General features: G+C 37.3%; 3 long non-coding RNA genes across 8 annotated transcripts in view; all 3 read left to right on the plus strand.

The window, feature by feature from the left end:
• The first annotated feature begins 234 nt into the window (after positions 1-234).
• On the plus strand, positions 235-1,195 carry LOC122052123. Its single transcript, XR_006131897.1, has 4 exons — positions 235-503; positions 591-681; positions 768-931; positions 1,161-1,195. It is a non-coding gene; the product is annotated as an uncharacterized LOC122052123 (long non-coding RNA).
• An 873-nt stretch (positions 1,196-2,068) lies between these two features.
• LOC122052144 lies at positions 2,069-2,542 on the plus strand. Its single transcript, XR_006131924.1, has 2 exons — positions 2,069-2,123; positions 2,284-2,542. It is a non-coding gene; the product is annotated as an uncharacterized LOC122052144 (long non-coding RNA).
• A 6,230-nt stretch (positions 2,543-8,772) lies between these two features.
• Positions 8,773-19,544, plus strand: part of LOC122052116 — a 29,860-nt gene continuing 19,088 nt past the window's right edge. The window contains exons 1-6 of one of the 6 annotated variants that reach the window (XR_006131879.1): positions 8,847-9,333; positions 10,260-10,430; positions 10,524-10,678; positions 10,761-10,863; positions 12,886-12,955; positions 13,621-13,811. This is a non-coding gene — a long non-coding RNA (uncharacterized LOC122052116). Of the gene's footprint in view, positions 9,334-10,259; positions 10,431-10,523; positions 10,864-12,885; positions 12,956-13,620; positions 13,812-19,544 lie in introns of all 6 variants that reach the window. The other 5 variants (XR_006131880.1, XR_006131877.1, XR_006131878.1 and 2 more) reach the window with 5 other exon arrangements.

The raw sequence follows: 19,544 nt of genomic DNA on the forward strand, positions 1-19,544 counted from the left end.
CACACGTCGTGCCCTAACCATTCCTTTCCCAACCGGCGCCGCACGCGACGGTTTCTACTTCCTCGCGATTCCATGGCCGAGGATTTTTGCATCTTCTTCTGCTTCTTTCCCTTCTTCCCTCCCTCCGCTGTTGAGATCAGGACGCGCCGCTCGCCCTTGTGTGCCGATGCCGCGTGATTTGTTTTCCAGCAGCCCCCTTTCTTCCGTCTCGCTGAGCATCTCCTCTCCTCCCGGACACCAGGAGATCGCCTGAAACTTAGCCTCTCTCTCTTCGTGAGTTGCTGCTGCGCCACCGGCGGGTCTCACCATGCCCTAGTTTTCTTCGCGTCTTCTTCCCTGGGCGATCGACGACTCTTCCCTCAGCCGATCCCTTCCATTCAGCCGGGGTGCCCTCATGACCTCAAGCTCCTCAGCGTGCCCTAGATCGCCGACGTCGATTGGGGCTTAGAGCACATAGGTGAGGATCCGGATCTGGCGACAATCTCTGGAGGCGGCTAATAAAGGTAAGGTAGTGACGAGAAGTTTATGGATTCGAGGATCTTGTTTGATTTGGTTTTTCGGCTTATGACCTTCTTCCTGTTCTACACTAGGAGGAAGATCTTGGATCGGTTCTTCCTGTTTTCCCCTAATCAGAGCTTGGACTCCTTCCTTGCGGAGGAAATTTAGGGCTACTGGTTGGACGTAAGTGCCATACCTAGTTATGGATTTGGGCTTGATTCTCTGTTTGGGTGTTGATTGCTTGATCTCACCTTGATCCGAAATCACAGCAGATCGGCTCACTTTGTACCAGCAGGGGCTGAATGCTCTCGATCAATAAGCACGGCTGTGAAGTTACTTATTCTTGTTCCAACAGCTACTTACCTTGAATTCCAGCAGCAAACAACCCTTCACCAGCAGCAATCAACGGCTGTGAATACGGCTGTGAATTGAGGTAAGGAATAGGGTAATGAAATGAATATTGTTTATGTGTTTGAATTAGGTATGAGGTAGACTTCATGATTAGTATAATTCATTTAGGTTTGGATTATTAATCTAATGGGTTGATTGGGGATTAGGTAACTAACCCTAATTAACCGTTGGATTAGGTAGGTTGAGGTTTAGGGTTTAGCTATTCATTTGAGTTGTAGCTAAATAAAAATGTATATATATTGGTGATACAGGACTTTGACGCGAGACGAGCATCTCGACGTCGGATTTGGACCAGATTGGACCTTTCTATTGGAGGCGGGTACCTTGACTTATCTATTTTGATATGTCATGTTGATATGCTTAGTAATATTTAACAAGTTGTAATATTTATGTTTATTTTTGCATCGGTATGTCATTATCTATTACCTGAGCATGCTGTATTTATTTCCTGCTGTTGCATTCATGTTCCATTGATTATTATATATGACCTTAAGGTAATGACATACCATGCCTTATTATGTTTAGGACATTGATTTATTTTACCATAACTAACTTATGTACCTAGATCATATTATTTGGTCCATATATCTTTTGGTACACATTTTGGTAGAGATGGATAGGATCAGGATATTTTTATGCTTAGTGTTATACATCATCTTGCATGATTGCATGCTGTGCGATTGTTGGCTCCATTATTGTTGAGCACATCGCCAGTTACATGGATCTGCACACACAACTACTCATGGGTTAGTGATTTTTATCAGGCAAGGTGTGTTGCAGCAAGTTGCTCTGTCAACAGCTCCGCTAGTCTACTCATGGGTACTGTGACGCAGCGTGGTATCAGGACAGGGATCCCTCCTGGACTGGCTCAGGGAGTGTGACGTTGCTCTGTAAGAGCATTGAGCTTCCTCACTTATGATTTGGGGTAAGGAGGATAGGTGTACTCCGACAGCACTCGGTCACTCAAGAGCAGTGATGCCAGAGTGCACGGTTGTCACAGTCCTACCCACTCGATCTCGCCATTTTGTGTGAGACGGTTGACTGGCGTCAGGGGTGACCAGGACATGTTGCATCATATGCACTGACTACATTTATTGCTTGTGTTTGCTGTACTTTATATGCTGCATATTTGGTGGATTCATATGTTTGACATGCATACAGGATTTATGGTATTCTCGGTTTGACGACCTTGTTATCCCTATACCCAGGTCCTGGTTAGTATAGATACTCCTGCTCCTTATAGTTTTGCATTTTTCATATGATATATATTTAGGAGACTGTACGTATATTTATTATTAGTTGTTATTTCTTACTATGCATGTCAGTAGTTACCCGCTGAGGAGTTGACTCACCCCGTTGATATTACTATTTTAGGTTGAGACTGTCCGGAGTATTTCCAGTCGCTAGTTCCCCCTCCAGATTGCGAGGATTTCGGTTTTGGATCTTTTCTGTGGTTTTCTTATTATGTTATCATCTATGTTTCTAGACTTGTATCTTTATGGCACTTTGGATCTTGTATGGTCCTTTATTATCGATGGGTTTTCATTTGGATGTATGCTGATGATTTGAGTTTTATGGGTGTAGTTGAGTAGGATATAAGATTTGAGTTTTATAGGTGTAGTTAAGTAAGATATTTGAGATGATTTGTTTATCGTTGCTTAGATTAGGGTTTACTATTATACTGCGTGGTTGTCACTTTTATTTTATTATATGTTTCCGGCCGTGTTGGCCGTGTATGGTTATGTTGTAGAAAATCTCAGATTGTCACCCGTACAGGGGAGATGTTCTCGAAATTTCCTCTGGCAGGGACTCCCCCGCGGCGTGACAACCCACCTTAAAACGAAGATCGTATTGGAACAAATTCCACGTTGAGGCGCTCGCCTCGAATCAAAGTCCTGCAAATCACATAATGTATTTAGCTAATTACATACGAAGTAAATAGCTAAATAAACTCTCCACCTAATTAGAGCAACTCTCGTCGAACATGATTATGGATTAATCCATCAAAGTGGTTAGATTAAATTAAATCCTCAATTAACCATAGTCATACCATAAACTTTCTAGATTAAGGTTGCCAATCATGAACTTTCCCCCAAAGTAGTAATTGAATGGGTTCAAGTTAACTTTTGGAAATCCCTTTGCAAGAAAATTATCCTCTTGACATCCTAATAATAGCCAACCCAATCAATATATCACAACCGTATTCTAACTCCTAATCAATGTTAACACAGGACAAAAAAGCTTAGGTTAAAGTATTAATTACCTTCGGCTTCTCTTCCTACAGCTAATACGGCTCACGGCACTGATGAGGCGACCATGATTGGCTTGGCTGGGCACAGCTGATGAGGATGGTGGCAACTGGTGAGTTGAGCTACCGATAGAAGCAAACGATAGTAATGGCCGCGAGCTACTGTGGTGGCTGGAGCAGAGAAACGACAATGGTAGATTTAGGTTTAGTGCATACCTTAAATCTGGTCGATGGAAACCCTAAACCAGCGATGGAAAGGAGGGTTCACGCAACTTGGATCGAGCGGGAAAGGGAATTCCGTAGGTGAACTCGAGCCAAAGCCGAATCTCCACTGCTCGGTGGCGATCCACTGGAGGAAAGGTAGGTCGGCGGTGAAGACCAAACTAGGGCAAAGTAGACAACGCTAGGGCACGGAAGAGGGAGGCGGTGGTGGCTTTGGCTTCCGACGAGTGTTGGCGTCCGCGATGAGAAGAGGAGGCGGTGCTGCGACTTCAAGGTTTCAAGGGCGTCATCGGCTGAGGAGAAGAGGAAGGAGACGATGCAAGGGAGAGGGCTAGTGGCTGGATCCGCGTCGGCGACGAGGAGAAGGGAGAAGAGGAGAAGGGAGAAGAGGGTTCGGCGTCGAGAGATGAGGGCACGGGAGAGAAGAAAAAGAAAAGAAATAGAAAGATAATTAAACCTAAAGTTAAATTCCTCAATCAAGAACAAAAAAAATTATGTTATTGACTTATGGGCATTCATATTCAAGTAAAGTTATTGCATTTTCACTGACAAGGTGGATCCCCTTCCTTGTGTCCATAACTGGAGAAACCACTGAAGGTTCTACCACATAGAGTTTCTTTAATGTTAAAGTGTTGGTGCGCTTTTTTTTGTCACAGTTACTGCTTTGACACTCTTCACCTTGCACAAATTATTTGTTGTTCTCATTAATTAAAATGCTTTTTCCATACCTATCTGACAATTTATTTGGGAAAGATTTACTCTTAAAAATTAGAAATCATCAACCATCTTATAGATTTGATTGAATGGCCATTACCTCAAATATCATCATTGAAGGGCTCAATTTAATAATTTGCCTTGCAACCTTATCCAGTTAAGTTCATCTTAGAGGAAATATTTATTTTTTAAAACATTTCCTCGAATGGAGCAAAGGAGAAATGTTTAAAAATCCAGTTAAGTTCATCTTAGAGGAAATATTTATTTTTTAAAACATTTCCTCGAATGGAGCAAAGGAGAAATGTTTAAAAATAAATAAATATTTCCTCGAAGATGAACTTAACTTGATGAGGTTGCAAGCCAAATTATTTTGTAGGGATATGTCCATGATGATTGATTAAACAATGGTACTTAATTGAACAATAGCTGTGATTTGGTTTCATGACTTATGGTCCATGTTAAATATTTAATTTAGTATTCTTTAATACTAAAAACATAGAGAAGTGCTCAGGTTATAGATTTCTGATTTTTTGTTTGGCTTGAGCTTTTGGAATAAGTGATTACCCAATTAATTTTAATGTGGTATTATTAGTGTTCAAATTCTGTGTCCACAAAAAAATCTTATCATGATGTGTTTTAGCCAATCAGTGAAGTATACTCATTTGTGTTGAGTGTTTAAACATATAGATGTATAATTAGTCATTCTCTTCGTAGCTTGAAATTTTGAGATAAGTGGTTGTCCAATTAAGTTTAACATGATTCATGATTTATGACTCGTGCTTGGTTAAAAACCTGAAGTGAGCCCAATTTGAGTTATTCTATTTGTTGGATTCTTCTACAGGTCCCCTCCCCTTTTGATAAACAGGGTACTAGGGATGGCAATGGGCGGGGTGGGGGCGGATTTGCCATTCCCATCCCTGCCCCGTTCTCATTTTTTCGGGTTCGGAGATTCCCCGAACCCGAACCCACGGGGATCAAATCCCCATCCCCACCCCCATACCCGCCTCATTCCTAAATTTAATTTATATTATTATTATTATTTAATAATTATTATTAATGATAATATTAATATTAATATTAATATCAATATTAATAATATTATTATTAATAATATTTTCAAAAAATTTAATATTAATATTAACACTATTATTAATTTTTTTTAAAAAAAATCATATTATTATTTATTAATATTAATAATAATAATATTCGGGGCGGGTTCGGGGATAGGGATAGTATTCCCATACCCGCCCCGAACCCACCCCATCCCCGAAAAATCGAGGATCCCCATCCCCATTTCGGGTTTTCCCCGCGGGGCCCTAAACCCGCAGGAAAAATTGCCATCCCTACAGGGTACGAGGTTATTAGTAGCTGCTTTGCTTATTGGGTCTAGGACATGGATCTCTAACCATATTGCTTCTTTGAATGGTATGGTTACGGCAGCCCGGTGCACGAAGCTCCCGCCATACGGGGTCTCGGGGAGGATCCATTGTACGCAGCCTTATCCTGCTTTTTTGCAAAATGTTGTTTCTAGGATTTGAACTCGTGACCTTTTCAAATCCTAGATGGTATGGTTATGTGACTTAATTTCTCAGTCCATAAACAAAAGTTCTCTTTATATTTGGAATTAATTTTACAGGACCACTGTAAAATATGCCCTAAAATAGGATAAATCAACCTTTATTCAATGGTTGGTGTAAGTGTTTGCACCCATGTTAAGGTATATCTCTCACTTGTAACTATGTATTTCAAGTATTAAATTAATCTTTTAACAAATAATTTAGAGATTTTGTCTCATTCTCATTGATTATCTAGTAGCAATTGGTTGTAGCTTAACAATATGATAAAACAAGAAAAAATAAATTAAGTTGGTATATGTTATAAGAAACCAATGCATTATATAATTAGACAAGTTAAATCAATTAAAGTTAAGGTATCATGGTTAAAATGAAGAGCAAAGGAAATTATATTTAATGTTATTAAAATCTAAAAGTGAGTTAAAAATCTGGATATTGTGTCTAAATCAATTAGAGTTAAGGTATGATGGTTAAATTGAAGACCAACAAAAATTATATGTAATGCTATTAAAATTTAATAGTGAAAAATCACCCTTACTATTGAATTGAATGCTAGGATAGGTTCATATTGCTTATTTTAAATCTATTTAAAAGACTGGTTGTTGTTGCTGCTACTGTGTTTCATTATCATAGAATTGGATCTTTGAAAAAAAATCTTTGCATAACAACACTCCTAACTAGTATGTCTGTCTAAATTTTTTGTTACGCGTGTTGTATTATGTTTAAGTTGAAGTAATGGGATTTAAAGGTATAATTCTAGCATTGCAAATTTTTATTGCTTTCTAGAATTAGTTATTATTTTCGTGAATACGATTTTGTAATTGTAAGTTGGACCCCTGTAGTTAGGAGGCAAGTGAATGTGCTATATGTTTCTATAAAGGCAATATCTTGGTAATTTACAAACATTTGTGGGTTGTGTTAATAGTCTTAATACTTTTCATACTATCACATCTTAAAGTCACTTGTTAAGTGGATATATCCCATATGCTATAAAGTTGTTGTCTGGGTTTTAAGTTTTTAGTGTACTATTTAAGAAATGCAAATGATTCATTGACATGTAATAGTACGGAGTATTCCCAGGAATTTACTTTTTGCAATGGAATACTGAACAAACATTTTTCTATTTGATCTTCCATACTCATTGTTGTGGTATCATGGATCTTGTTATTATTATTATATTTCCGATCGAAGGATCGAGCTCCTCTCCTCGATCGCGATGGGATGGGACTTTTGGCACTTCTTTATTCATGATATTCTCGGGGTATTCTCGGTCTTTTCCTTATTATCCTCTCGTCCGAAGGATATACGACTTTTAGTATTCATGGCCTTCTGAGGGTATTCTTGGTTTTCTTCTTATTATTCTTCTGATCGAGTGATCAAGTTCCTCTCCTCTTCCCAATCGGGAAAGGATGGAATTTCTATTGTTTGTGGCATTCTGGTGGCTTCTTCAATCTTCCTATTGTTATCCTCTCAACTGAGGGATCGAGCCCTTCTCCCTCTTGGTATGAAAGAGACATCTGAATATTCCTGGTCTTCTTTGGATTCTTGGTATTCTTATAATTATCCTCTCGACCGAGGGATCGAGCTTCCCTTTCTGGATAGATTATAATAATCGTTATTTAGGTATCTCGGGCATTTTTATTGACCATGGGATCATGATCCTCTCTCCGGTCGGATTATAATCAGTTTTAAGCTATTTTGGTCATTCTTATGCTTTATGGCGGTGGGATTGAACTATTCTCCTCGGACAGATTATAATCGGTATTTAAGGATTCTTGACATTCTTATATTTATTATCTTCATGGCCTTGGGGATTTAGTTTTTCTCGTCGGTCAGATTATAATCAATATCCAGGTATTTTGGACATTCTTATTCTTTACTGTGGGAGTAAGCTTGTCTCCCCGATAGGATTATACTTAGGCATTCCAACAATCTTCTTATTATTATCTTCATGGTCGTGAGATCGAGTTTCTCTCCCTAATCGGATTATCTTCATGACCATGAGATCGAGCTCCTCTCCTCAGTCAGATTATAATCAGTATTCAGGTATTCCGGACATTCTTATTCTTGATCGTGAGATCGAGCTTCTTTCCCCAATTGAATTATAATCGGTTAAATTACTTAACGAGTTTAATTGAATCATGTTTTCTATGTTATAGATAAACTTCTTCCTCCTATTTTGCAAAATGACTCGGTTGATAGTCATTGTTTAATCTACTAATGCTTGTTTTATAGACTTGCTAGATACCAAAGTTAGCAAAGACCTATGAGATGGAATTGAATGATTAAAGGGGTACTCAAAAGTAAATTTTCTAGTAGGTTATACTAGAAAATATAACATATGTAAGCTCCCAAATTATAGATAAATTTGGGACCCATTAATTGTAGGATTATTTGTAAATAAAAAAAGAAAGCACACTATAACATGTCTAACATGAATTTTGAAACTTCATCTTGTGAAGAACAATAAAACTTGAGCACAATATTACAATTTAATCAATTGTTACATTTCTTAAATTCAAAATCTGCTGATGTCTAATCAAAATTGATATTTCTAGCATCGTTTGCTAGTCAAACATCGAAAGACAACTTTTATTCTTACTTTGAAGGTACTTCTTTCCGCCCCTAGGGCGTAGCACTGATGGTGGACACATGACATCTTTAGCGTAATGGTCAGGGGTCGATTCTCAGGAACCGACGACCTGGAGTTTAACCCACCATGCGCCTGACGCCTATGTACCTGCATGTACCTCCCTCCATATCTGTGGGGCCGACACTAGGAGCCTGTTAATGTAGCGGATCTACATTTTTGAATGTACATCTTTCTATTTTTTACTTGCTCTTTTACTAGGTACTTCATTTTCTCAGTGAAGGATATGGATGAATGGCCCCAAAATCTAGAAAATTTTCACCATGATCAAGACCTAGTCCAATTAACAAAAAGACTTAGGCCTTGTGCTGAAGTGTTGTATATTATATTATTTGAGAACTATAAAGATGGTAATTCTATTCTTATTCCTTTAATTTTCTCAATTTATAATTTATATCTTTTCCATGATTCATGTTATTATTTGTTTTATATTCTCATGTCTTGTCTCTTGTAGTTGTTTCCATTCTGAACGCGTTGCCTTTAGAAACTGTAATTTCTCATGCAATGCTTATAAAAGATGTTGCATATACTGCTACCAGGAATGTCTACTATGAGTTCTCCAATTTTCTCAACTTCAGTGACGGGTAATGATATCGAATACACACTTTATTTTGGTTTAGCTTTTTACTAGTCAGCTACGCAATGCACAATATATCTCTATGTTGACAAGTTCTCTTTTGGTTGAGTACTTTGACATAGGCATCTCACCTAGAGGCTTTGATTCAAATGTTCCTTGCATGATCCTTTAATTAATTGGCTAAATGATTTTGTTTTCTAATAAAGAGTTGTCTAGGCGGTTATATTATCATGTATTGACCTGACCTCTCATATAAAATTTATGTGCAAATATGACTTTGCAAAAATAATGGGTAGGTCACTAGGAGATGCAGTGCATGTGGAAGGGACTTGGAGAATGGGGAGAAGAAACCAACTGATCCTCAGTTGACTGGAATTGGTTGACATCAACACTGGCATGGGAAAAAACAAATATCATGAAGACTTTAATCCATGAAAAGGTAATGGAAATTCTGGTTAGAATTACATATCCCAAATAGTCTCCACTATATATGATATGAATTGTGAATCATATGATTTTGACAAATATAATAATTAATAAAGCCTTACCAAAATGTTTAGTGAAAATCACAAGAGTATTTGTTTGCCCCACAACTACATTTTGCCCTCTTGAAATGTGAATAATTCTCACCATTTTTTCATGCCGAGAAGCCACCCTGTGAAAATAAAGAGTATTTACATCACCATCCTTGATCCATCTAGTTTTGGCCCATAGTGACAAATGGGCAGATTATTCCTGTGGAGGTAATCAAAATAGGTTTTGAGGCATTGATATTCAACATGCTCATGTGAAGGTCATGCACATAAGCTCCAATTGCTTCATATGATCTAAGCATTTGTCGGGTACTAGATTCCTCTAATATAGCATTCCACATTGCAACTCACATTTTCAGGTAGACTTGTAAACTATGGAGGTTGCAAACCCAACTGGATTCTGGGTGCCTCACCACCAAACAGGATGACTGTGTAGAGAGGACTCGCAACTTGACATATGGTGTATGAGTTCAAATTAGATGATGTTTCCTACATCTAATTCTCCCTGGGCTACATAACAGTCAAAACCCCTTGCACCATGTCTCCATTTATTAAGTTTATGTTGATAATGAGTAGCTCTGTAGCTCATTTTGGTTCTATATGTTTACAAAGACAATGAGGCCAAAGTCTTTTTTTGGATTGTTTGTTTATTCTGTTTTGTAAGATGACATCTATGCCACAATTGACTAGCAGTTAGGTTTTGGGTAAATGTTGAGGAGGGAGGTTGTTTTGAAACAATGACAATAGTTGTGTCACTCTCCATAAACATGAGAATTGACATGCTTTTCTTTGCTGTTTTTTTCTACACATCTATTTTTCTTCTATTCTACAGAAAGGCTGCTACTGCCCATGTCAAGCTTCTCTGTAATTCCATCAACATTACCACTTGAGAATATATGTTCTCCATGCTGCGCCGTCACATTTTGCTCAGGGGTTGGCTGCTTAACCCCATTCATGAAAGATTTTCCTTGCCCTCTGCCTGTTCTCAAGGATTTCTTTTCAGGTTTGCCAGTCCTAACTATATTTGTTTTTTCTACCTCCGCATCACCCTCTAGCTCTTCCTCTGATTCGTTACATATGCCTTGCGTTTGAACAGGAGCCACCACGTCATTTAGGTGCTCCCCAAACTGTTGTATCATCACTTAGTCAGTCTGATTGCTGTCATGCTGCTTCTGAGTTTCAGTTGCAATCAGCTTGCTGTAATGATGCTGCTGCTGGGTTCCAGAGTCAGTGTGTCTGCTGTTTGCCAAGGTTGTGTTTGCATTCCTCACCTCTCCGTCTCCCTTTAGAGTTTGTTGTGCCACCTCTGCTACTACCAGCTCCAATCCTATAGGCTACATTGTTCAGCATGATGACCAAGCTGGCGACATTTGGTGCATATCTTCAATATAGATTCAAAGCACAGCTTCAATTTAATGTCTCGGCCATCCGGTAAGGTAGTAAGGTTGCTCTCAGGCAGCGGTTTCGTAGTATCTATTTCAACTAGAACCATTGCATAGCTGATACTCTCCCTCATTTTGGTGAAACGATGGAAGGATTCCAATTTATGATGTCAATTGACTAACAATCAATTGGCAAATCATAGATTTGCATCCATAATGGTATTTGATTTTGGGCTTCCAGCTGAAAGGTAAAAAAGTACTGCTGCATGTTTTTCAAATAAAGGGGACAACCATGACCATCACCTTGTAAGACCTTGTCACCCTACTTTTTTTGTCTCAAATTTAAAGATCAAACATAGTGTGTGATGTGTTAACATCTTGTGTGGCACACACTCCATATGTCGACCATCTCTTTTACGGCTTTCCATCCCAAAAAGCGACCTAGGAAATGTCCGATGAGGCGGAATCCCAACATTTCCTCCATTGGCTCAACATCTACTAATGTAAGTTTGACACACTCTCTTTCTGGTTGCATCAGATGAAGGTTGTATCAGTTGAACACAAATTGTTGTTGGTGAACAAGTCCGAGTTTGACCTCCTCTTTGGCTATGCATATATCCCTCTATTGGATCTACTGGCTCCGGCATTGACGCTTGCTTCCCCTACCTCCAACCATTAGCCAACTCTTTAGCTTGGGTTTTGTGGGTGAACAAACTTCGTTGTTGGCTTCCCATGTTCTTGATGGTTTGATCAGTGCACTGCTTATCAATTATTGTTGATCGGTATGCCAGAGTTGGCTATTAATGTGTATGCACATTTTTCGTATGCTCACAATTTTCACATATTAGTATTTTTTTTTAATATTTTTGCTCATGATTGAAATAACTGCTTTGTTACCCTGTTCAAAAATTGAATGTAATTTTATGATGAAAGACAATTTATGATTTTGTTTTTCTTGTGCTACTATTTCTAAGGTTTTGGAATGCTTTGAACTCTATCTTGACAACTATTGTTTTTACCTTGTCTCCGCTTCTGTTGGCCTTCTTTTGATCAACTTATTTTGATCACAAATGACAAGTAACCCATATTTTAAGTTGTTTATGTGGTATTTTGTTTGTTGCCTCATCTAGATACAAAGAGACTATTCAACAAGTTTAGCCATTCCTCTTCTTTCAACTTGGTGTTAGAGCAAGACTCTAACATGATACTATGTGAACTATCGGTTTTCATTTTTTCATAATAAGAAACAGACACATTGTTTCTTTTTGAGAATTTCTTTTATTTTATGTTATTTTGGTACTTTGTCTAACACCCTAGCATCACTCATGATTTATTATATATCCGGAAATAAAATGTGCAATGGAATTGACACTCTTCCGTTTGTTACTTTCTTTTAGCATTATTACTTAAGGTTGCTCCTATGAGCATTGTGCATGTGTAATTCTATGAGAATTTTGATACTTTTTAGCTACTTTTTTTGTTTATGCATGGCTATTTTCTACTGCAAGTTCTTTGGGGGTTTTTTTTTTTGATACCTTCTCATTCGTGAATTTATCCAAGTTATTAACAATCATATTATTATTTTTTTTTCACATAACACTATATTATGTAACAGTGCAGTGTTATAAATTTCAAAACAATATTTTTTCATAAATTTCTTGGGTTATTACACATTTTAGGTTAATGTTTAATGAAAGTTCATATTAGTTGTAATTGTGTGCTTGGTGACTGTAATTTACATGCAGTTTAGTAGAGCACCTTTTTTAGGTATTTTGTTACAATAATTGTCAGATAGTGCTAGGCCATGAGAGAATTTGATGCCATTATTCTATGCTCAAGTTGGATGGAATTGGGATGATAGTAATGTCTTGGTGATATTGACACAACTTAGTATGCAACCTATTGATATTTATAATCTTTTAGTTGGTTAATGTTCCTATGTTAAAATGCTCAAATGGTTTTTTTTTGTCTTGTTGGACATGTATTGGAATGTTGTCCACAATTGCTTTCTTTACGTGTTTACATCTGCATGTTGTCTTGAATTCAACACTAGTGGCATTTTAATTTCTCTTTCAGATGCTCGCATTTGTTTCCGAAGGATGATGATTCACTCTATGATGGATTTCTAGCAAGACATTTGGATGAGGTACATTTTATTATTATATATATTTTTTATAAACCTGATGTTGAGTGATGACCATGTGAATCTATTAAACAACAATAATCAATTATTCCCAATCACTTGGAGTTAGCTAAATGCTATTTTGTTTGGTATTGAAGGCTATGCCACTATTAATATCGACAATTTTTTTTTATCACTTTTATTGAAAAGAGTCTTCTTTGTTCTTCTTCTCACCTTCAACTCTAACTAATTCTGCTTGTCTAACTATCGTATGTATTGGTTCATTTTGAATACGTCCATCTTTATCATTGTCCTTTCATTTTACCAATCTGGTGATGCTACACTTTCGATTCTAGGTTGTATTTTTGATTCTTTCATCATTAACATTCTCACAGATTCATTTAACCATTATCCTCTATTAAAATCTTTCAAAGTACAAAAACATATATTCTTACATGTTAACAGATTTTCTACATATACTACCTGCTTTTTATTTAGTTAATCAATGAAATTTTTAGTCTTTCACTTCTTAATCTGTTGATCGAAAAAGCAGCATTCCTTTTTTGTTCCGTACTATTTTTTGTCTGATTTTTTGGGTATATTTTGGCTGTTCCTTTAAGATATTCAAATTGACATAGAAAATTTAGATGCTAGCAAAATATTTTAGGTGAAATTATTGTTTTATACAGGTTAACAAGATTGGCAAAATTAATCTTGCTTCAACTGGTGAAGATCTAATGGATGATGAAAAGCAAGATGTTGCTATTGATCTATTTGCTTCTTTGGATACGGAGAGTTAAGCAATCAAAGAATGGGTGCTAAACGTTGGAAATAACCAAAAACTTGGTATATTAATGGGCTTCCTTTCCGTTGATGATTGGTAAATATGTTGTGCAGAGATGATGAATTTCTTGATAATTTTATTTTTTTCCCTAAATTGATATTTATATGGATATAAGCACATGTTCTTTCCGATACCACTTATTGAGACAAAGGTTTTTTTTTTGCTATTGTTGTTGTTGTATAAGCACATGTTCTTTAGTATTTTCTTTTGTATGTCAAAGATGCATTTTATTGGACATCTTTGATGCTGATTTGGTAAAATTTTGACAATACTGGTGTTTAACACTATAGGCATTAGGCAACACTCGACATTGGAACTGGGGTCATAATGTGTACCTTTATTTCAATGCCTGTACTACTTATAGACTAGGGTTAATATTTGAATTAGTCTTAACTTAAGTTTGTTTCACATAATCTTCATTTTGTTTCATGACACGAACTTCCAATTTTCATCTATCAATCTTCTTAAAATGTGAGTGTGGCACAGTATTATTCTCCACAGGAGTTGAATGGGATGGAGTTTACTAATGTGAGGATTTCAAATATCCTTGGATCTATTGAGATAAGTGAAGCCAATCTTCCATAGATGGAGAGGATATGCAAAGTTGATTAGTCATTAGAGGGAGTTGTATCCTATTTGTGTTCATTTGTTCCTATTTGTGCAATTGTTTGTATGTTTTATTCATCTGTTATCATGTATATAATTGTTTACAAAGCTGCAACTATATAAATTGATACTTTCTATACTCCAACATGGACTTCCTACAAAGCTAAAAACACGATAATCTCTTCACTACCACACAAGTAATTGTTGGAAATGTGAATGGAATAAAGAGATAGAAGAGAATAGAAGCTCCATTGTGAATAGGACTTTAGTCTCACATTGGGAATTTCAAAGTATATTGGTTGGTTTATATTGATTCACATGTATTGATGATGTGAACAAATGCATGAGAGAGGCTCTTTCTTACGCATGGGTGCGCAGGGGTGCAAATCGAGGGCCCAGATTGCACTTAATCAAGTTGACTCGTGTGCGAGCACGACCTGCGCGCGTCGAATGCCAGACCAGTCGAGGTAAAATTTGCCCAAGTAGAACAACCAACATTTTTAACCATAAGTCTTTTTGCTGCTTATTTAAGTGTGTAACGGATGTATTAAATTAAAAATTAATGCTGAATTTAAATTACCGAGTGAAATGTTGGCATTTCACAACTCGGCTAGTAATGATCATTAATCGATCATTAAAGGTTGCTTATTGGTCTGAGATCCTATATAAGGTGGCTACAATCATAGGCAAAAGACATAAAAAAAAGTTGAAGCTCTCCAACTACGTTCCCCCTCCTCTGTCGTACATCTCTTGCTCGGCAAAGTACCCTTGATAGCAGTTGGGTACCTCTTAGTTCGTTATGACCACCAGTGCTTGGTGTGTATCACGATTAACTGTTGTAAACTGGGAACCGAGAAAACCTCGAAACACAACCAGAGGTGGGGCGAATCTATTTCAATGAAACTGCGTTCGTCGCATGCCTCGACCACACGTATGCTCGACCGCTTTGCCCGCTCGGGACGCTCTGTCGCTCATGCTATTCTGTGTTTCCCCACTCGGCTGCTATACCCGGTGGGCTACTCTGCCCGACCGACCACTAGGCCTGATCTACTGCTCGATCGCACTACTCGGTTTGCTTCTCTGCCTAATCGGTCACTCAGTTTGATCAACCTAATTTGCTGATAACTGTACTACTCTATCGGCTTCTCGACCTGGTCGGCTACTCGGCCTGATCAAATTTATCTGCTGCTATGCCTGTTGGGCGTTACAGGAGACGAAGGGAAACGGAGTCCTTTCGTCTCTCTCGTTGCTGCAAACTGCTGCAAACGCCAAGGAGACGAAGGGGCGTCCTTTCCCCTTCGTCTTCCTTAGTCTTCTTATAAAGGTGCGTCCAAGCCTTTGAGAAGAGGACGAGGGTGCAGAGGTTTTGAAAGGTGATCAAAGAGGAGCGCAGCGAAGTGTGAGGTGATCAGCGAGCAAAGGAGAACGTCCAGAGGCTGGGATTTGGCTTGTGAACTTTGAAGTGCTTTCCGGTTGCCCCGTGATCGTGCTTCCGACAGCGGCAACCTCTTCGTCAATCGGCGTCTTCAATTGTGATTTCTTCGGGAGATCACTGTGAGTGGTTACCGCTTTCGTTTCGTTTTTGTTTCATGCTCTCAAAAAGATACAACAATGGTATCACAACATATATTTGAAAGCATGAAATTCGACGCGGAAAAGCTCGTATTTTTTCTTCTTCTGTCGTGAAGAAGAAGATGAACAGTGAATATTGTTCATCAATTGAATCGATTATTCAATCGATTCAAAATCGCACAGAATTCTTCGATCGATTCATGGATCGATTGAAGAGAAATAAAAAACGCGAACAGCGTAGTTGAATCGATTGAAGTGCACAATTTATATCTTTAATAGTTGAATCAATTCAATTCCAAGTTTGAATCGATTAAAGATAGAAGGAAAAAGGCATGAAAAGTAGTGTTTTCGAAGCATAGTGCTGCATGTGCATGTAAGTTTTTGTTTTCCTTCACATATATAAACCGTGGATGTTTAAATTTTAATTAAATATATTTATTAATTAGTTAAATACATAAGGAAATGTTTTTATTAATTAATAAATAAATATTTAATTAATTTATGGTTCAATTTACTGAAATTAGAACCAGACCAACTTGTCCGATCAAACCCAGGTCTGGTTTAAATTATTAGTTGATTTAAGCAGACCAGTTTGATTCAATGATACCTAAAGCTGGTTCAAATTATTTGTTGGTTTAACTAGCTCGGTTTATTATTGAATTAATTAGGGTGATCTTGATTATAGAAGTTGGGTTGATCAAATATGACCGGATTAGTTCTGTTGTGTCAGATTTGATCATAAAAAAAATTAGATTTGTTCTAATGGGTCAGACTTGGATGAATCAAACGAACCTAAGTTTGATCAATAAGTCTGAAATTGACTCAAATGAGCTTAAACAATAACAGAACATACGTTAAAAATCCTTGTCCAATTAGATTAGTTCTAATGAGGATAATAGAATAAGTTTAACATCTGGACTTTTGATTGACTGGTCTAATGGGTCAGTCGACTTAAACTCCTAAAAATCGAGAAGATTTGTTTTTCTTGATTTATAATGATGGTATGTCTGTATAAATTGAATTAAACTAGTTTTGTACTGGTTAGTCGATTTTGTACTAACTTATTTAAATTCAATTTTTCAGATGGCACGGACGATTACCATATTGACTTGTCGCGAAGTGCGGTGAAACCAGCTCCGAGAGGAGATTTAGGAGATAGAGTATAAGTCTGCTTATGGAATCGACGGACATGTTAGACGACTTGATAGACTATTTTGGAAACTTGAGCAAGAAGAGTTTCCAGTCCTGGACAGTTATAGGATCTAGGCATTGATGCATTCATTGCTAGAGTATTCTAGGGTAATAGCAGACTATGTATGGGGGCGTTATGAAGGACGCGTCACATATTCAGTACTGTGTAAGGAACTACTTCATTATATGGGTGAAGAAGAGCTTGAAGAGTCTAAAGAGGACCAGGAAATGCTCGAGGAAGATCCAGAAATGGATCTGATGGAGAATCCTGAAGCTGCCCCATCTGAGATTATCCCAAATGAGTCCAGGTTAATAGGGATAATGTTGGCTGTTACACTAGTGTTTGTCCTAGTGGGAGTAGTGTTGGCCTATCTAGTTTTTTAGTGTTCTGTTTACTATCGTTATGTACGAACAGTATTAACTCATTTAGTTTTGAGTCATGTAATAATTTTTGTCGTTATGTACGAACAGAATTATATAATGAAAAGTTATGTTATATGTTAACAAACTTGGAAATGATTAGTTCATTTCATGACATGATTAGTTCATGTGAATATGATTCATTCATATATCCATATGATTAGTTCATATAAAAAATGATTAGTTCATTTTAATAATGATTCGTTCATTAGATGGGATATGTGTAATATGATTGATCAATGTTGATTAGATTAGAACATACAAATGATGAGTGGAAACAATGTTATCACTTGATTTTGTAAACTAATTCTAATTTACACTGAGTCAAAAAATAATTGCATATATATGAATTACACTGAAATAATGAATAATGTGTTTATTTATGTAGATCGTGGCAACTAAGAACATCATAGCTGAACTCAATAAGGGTGAGAAATTATATGGGGATAACTCAAGATATAATACGTTCTTAAGGAACAAGAAGTTCTAGAGGTTGTAAATCAAATCATGGAGGAATCGATTGATGGTTTTACAGCATAGCACAGACGTGACCTTGATGCCTATAAGGCATGGAAAAGGAAGGACTCCATTGCTAAGGGTATATTGATTAGTTCAATGGTGGATGACCTGGTATTTGAGTATGAGCCATTACCATTTGCTCATGCTGTCTGGGTAGCCTTAGAGAGAAGTATAGTGGAGTCAGTCTGAGTAAGCTCCGTCAGCTAACTATCAAGTTTGATAGATGTAAAAAGCGCTCGAATGTTACCATGGACCAACATCTCAGGGAGATGGGTAACATGATTTGAGAGCTTAAGACTGCTGGTTATGCGTTGATCGATGAACAACAGGTTCAAGTAGTTATCCGTTCCCTTCCTGATTCTTGGGAAATAATGAAATAGAATCTGACCCACAATGAGAGTATCAAGACTTTCACCGATGTCTCACGCCATGTTGAACTTGAGGCGGAGAGGATTGAATCCGCAAGGATTTCTGGTCAAGCTTTTGTAGCTGAAGGTTCTGGTTCCAAGAATAAGAAAAGATGATTGAAGAAAGGAAAGGGAAAAGGAAAGGAGGCTAGTGTTGTTGCTGTTAAAAACCAAATCAAGAAGAAAGGAAAGAGATATGGACAAAGACCTATGAGTAAGTTGACTTGCTTCAATTGTGGCAAGAAGGGACATTTTGCTCGAGAGTGTGTTGAGCCTAAAAAGGTAGATCCAACTTTGTCTTCTTTCCACGAGTGATATGTTGCAAGTACAATATTGTTAGCTGATTCGTATCCTTTGTGGATTGTAGATTCAGGAGCAACGAAGCACGATCGAGCTACATATGTGGAGTACCGTCGGGTACCAGCTGATAACAAATCGATATATGTAGGAAACAATGCAAGAATTGATGTCAAAGGAATTGACACTTGCAAGCTCAACCTACGTGGTGGAGGCACCTTGTTTCTACATGATGTCCTGTATGCTCCCCTGAGATTCGACGGAATCTAATTTTCATCATTTGTCTTCTTGATTTAGGTTACAATGTAAATTTTTATAGCCATCATGCGGAACTTCAAATTAACTCTGTGTTAATTGGATATAGTTATGTAACAAATGGTTTTATGGTTCTTGATGTAGAACCAAATAATAATGATGGTTGTTTTTCAAACATTGTTCTTACTAGTAATGCTGATGTTAATGATGAAATTTGGCATGCTAGATTGGGGCATATAGGACAAGAACGAATGAATAGATTAGCTAAGGAGGGCCTTTTAGGCACTCATGCTAAGATTAACTTGTCTATATGTGAGCATTGTCTTGCTGGAAAGACGACAAGGAAACCATTTGGTAAAACTATTAGGGCTGAATCACCATTGCAATTAATTCATTCGGATATTTGTGGTCCGATGAATATGAAGGCTAGAAATGGAAGTTCTTATTTCATTATATTTATTGATGACTTCACGCGTTTTGGTCATGTGTATTTGATTTCTCA

The sequence above is a fragment of the Zingiber officinale genome, chromosome 3A, assembly GCF_018446385.1.
Source record: "Zingiber officinale cultivar Zhangliang chromosome 3A, Zo_v1.1, whole genome shotgun sequence".
Lineage (NCBI taxonomy): Eukaryota > Viridiplantae > Streptophyta > Magnoliopsida > Zingiberales > Zingiberaceae > Zingiber > Zingiber officinale.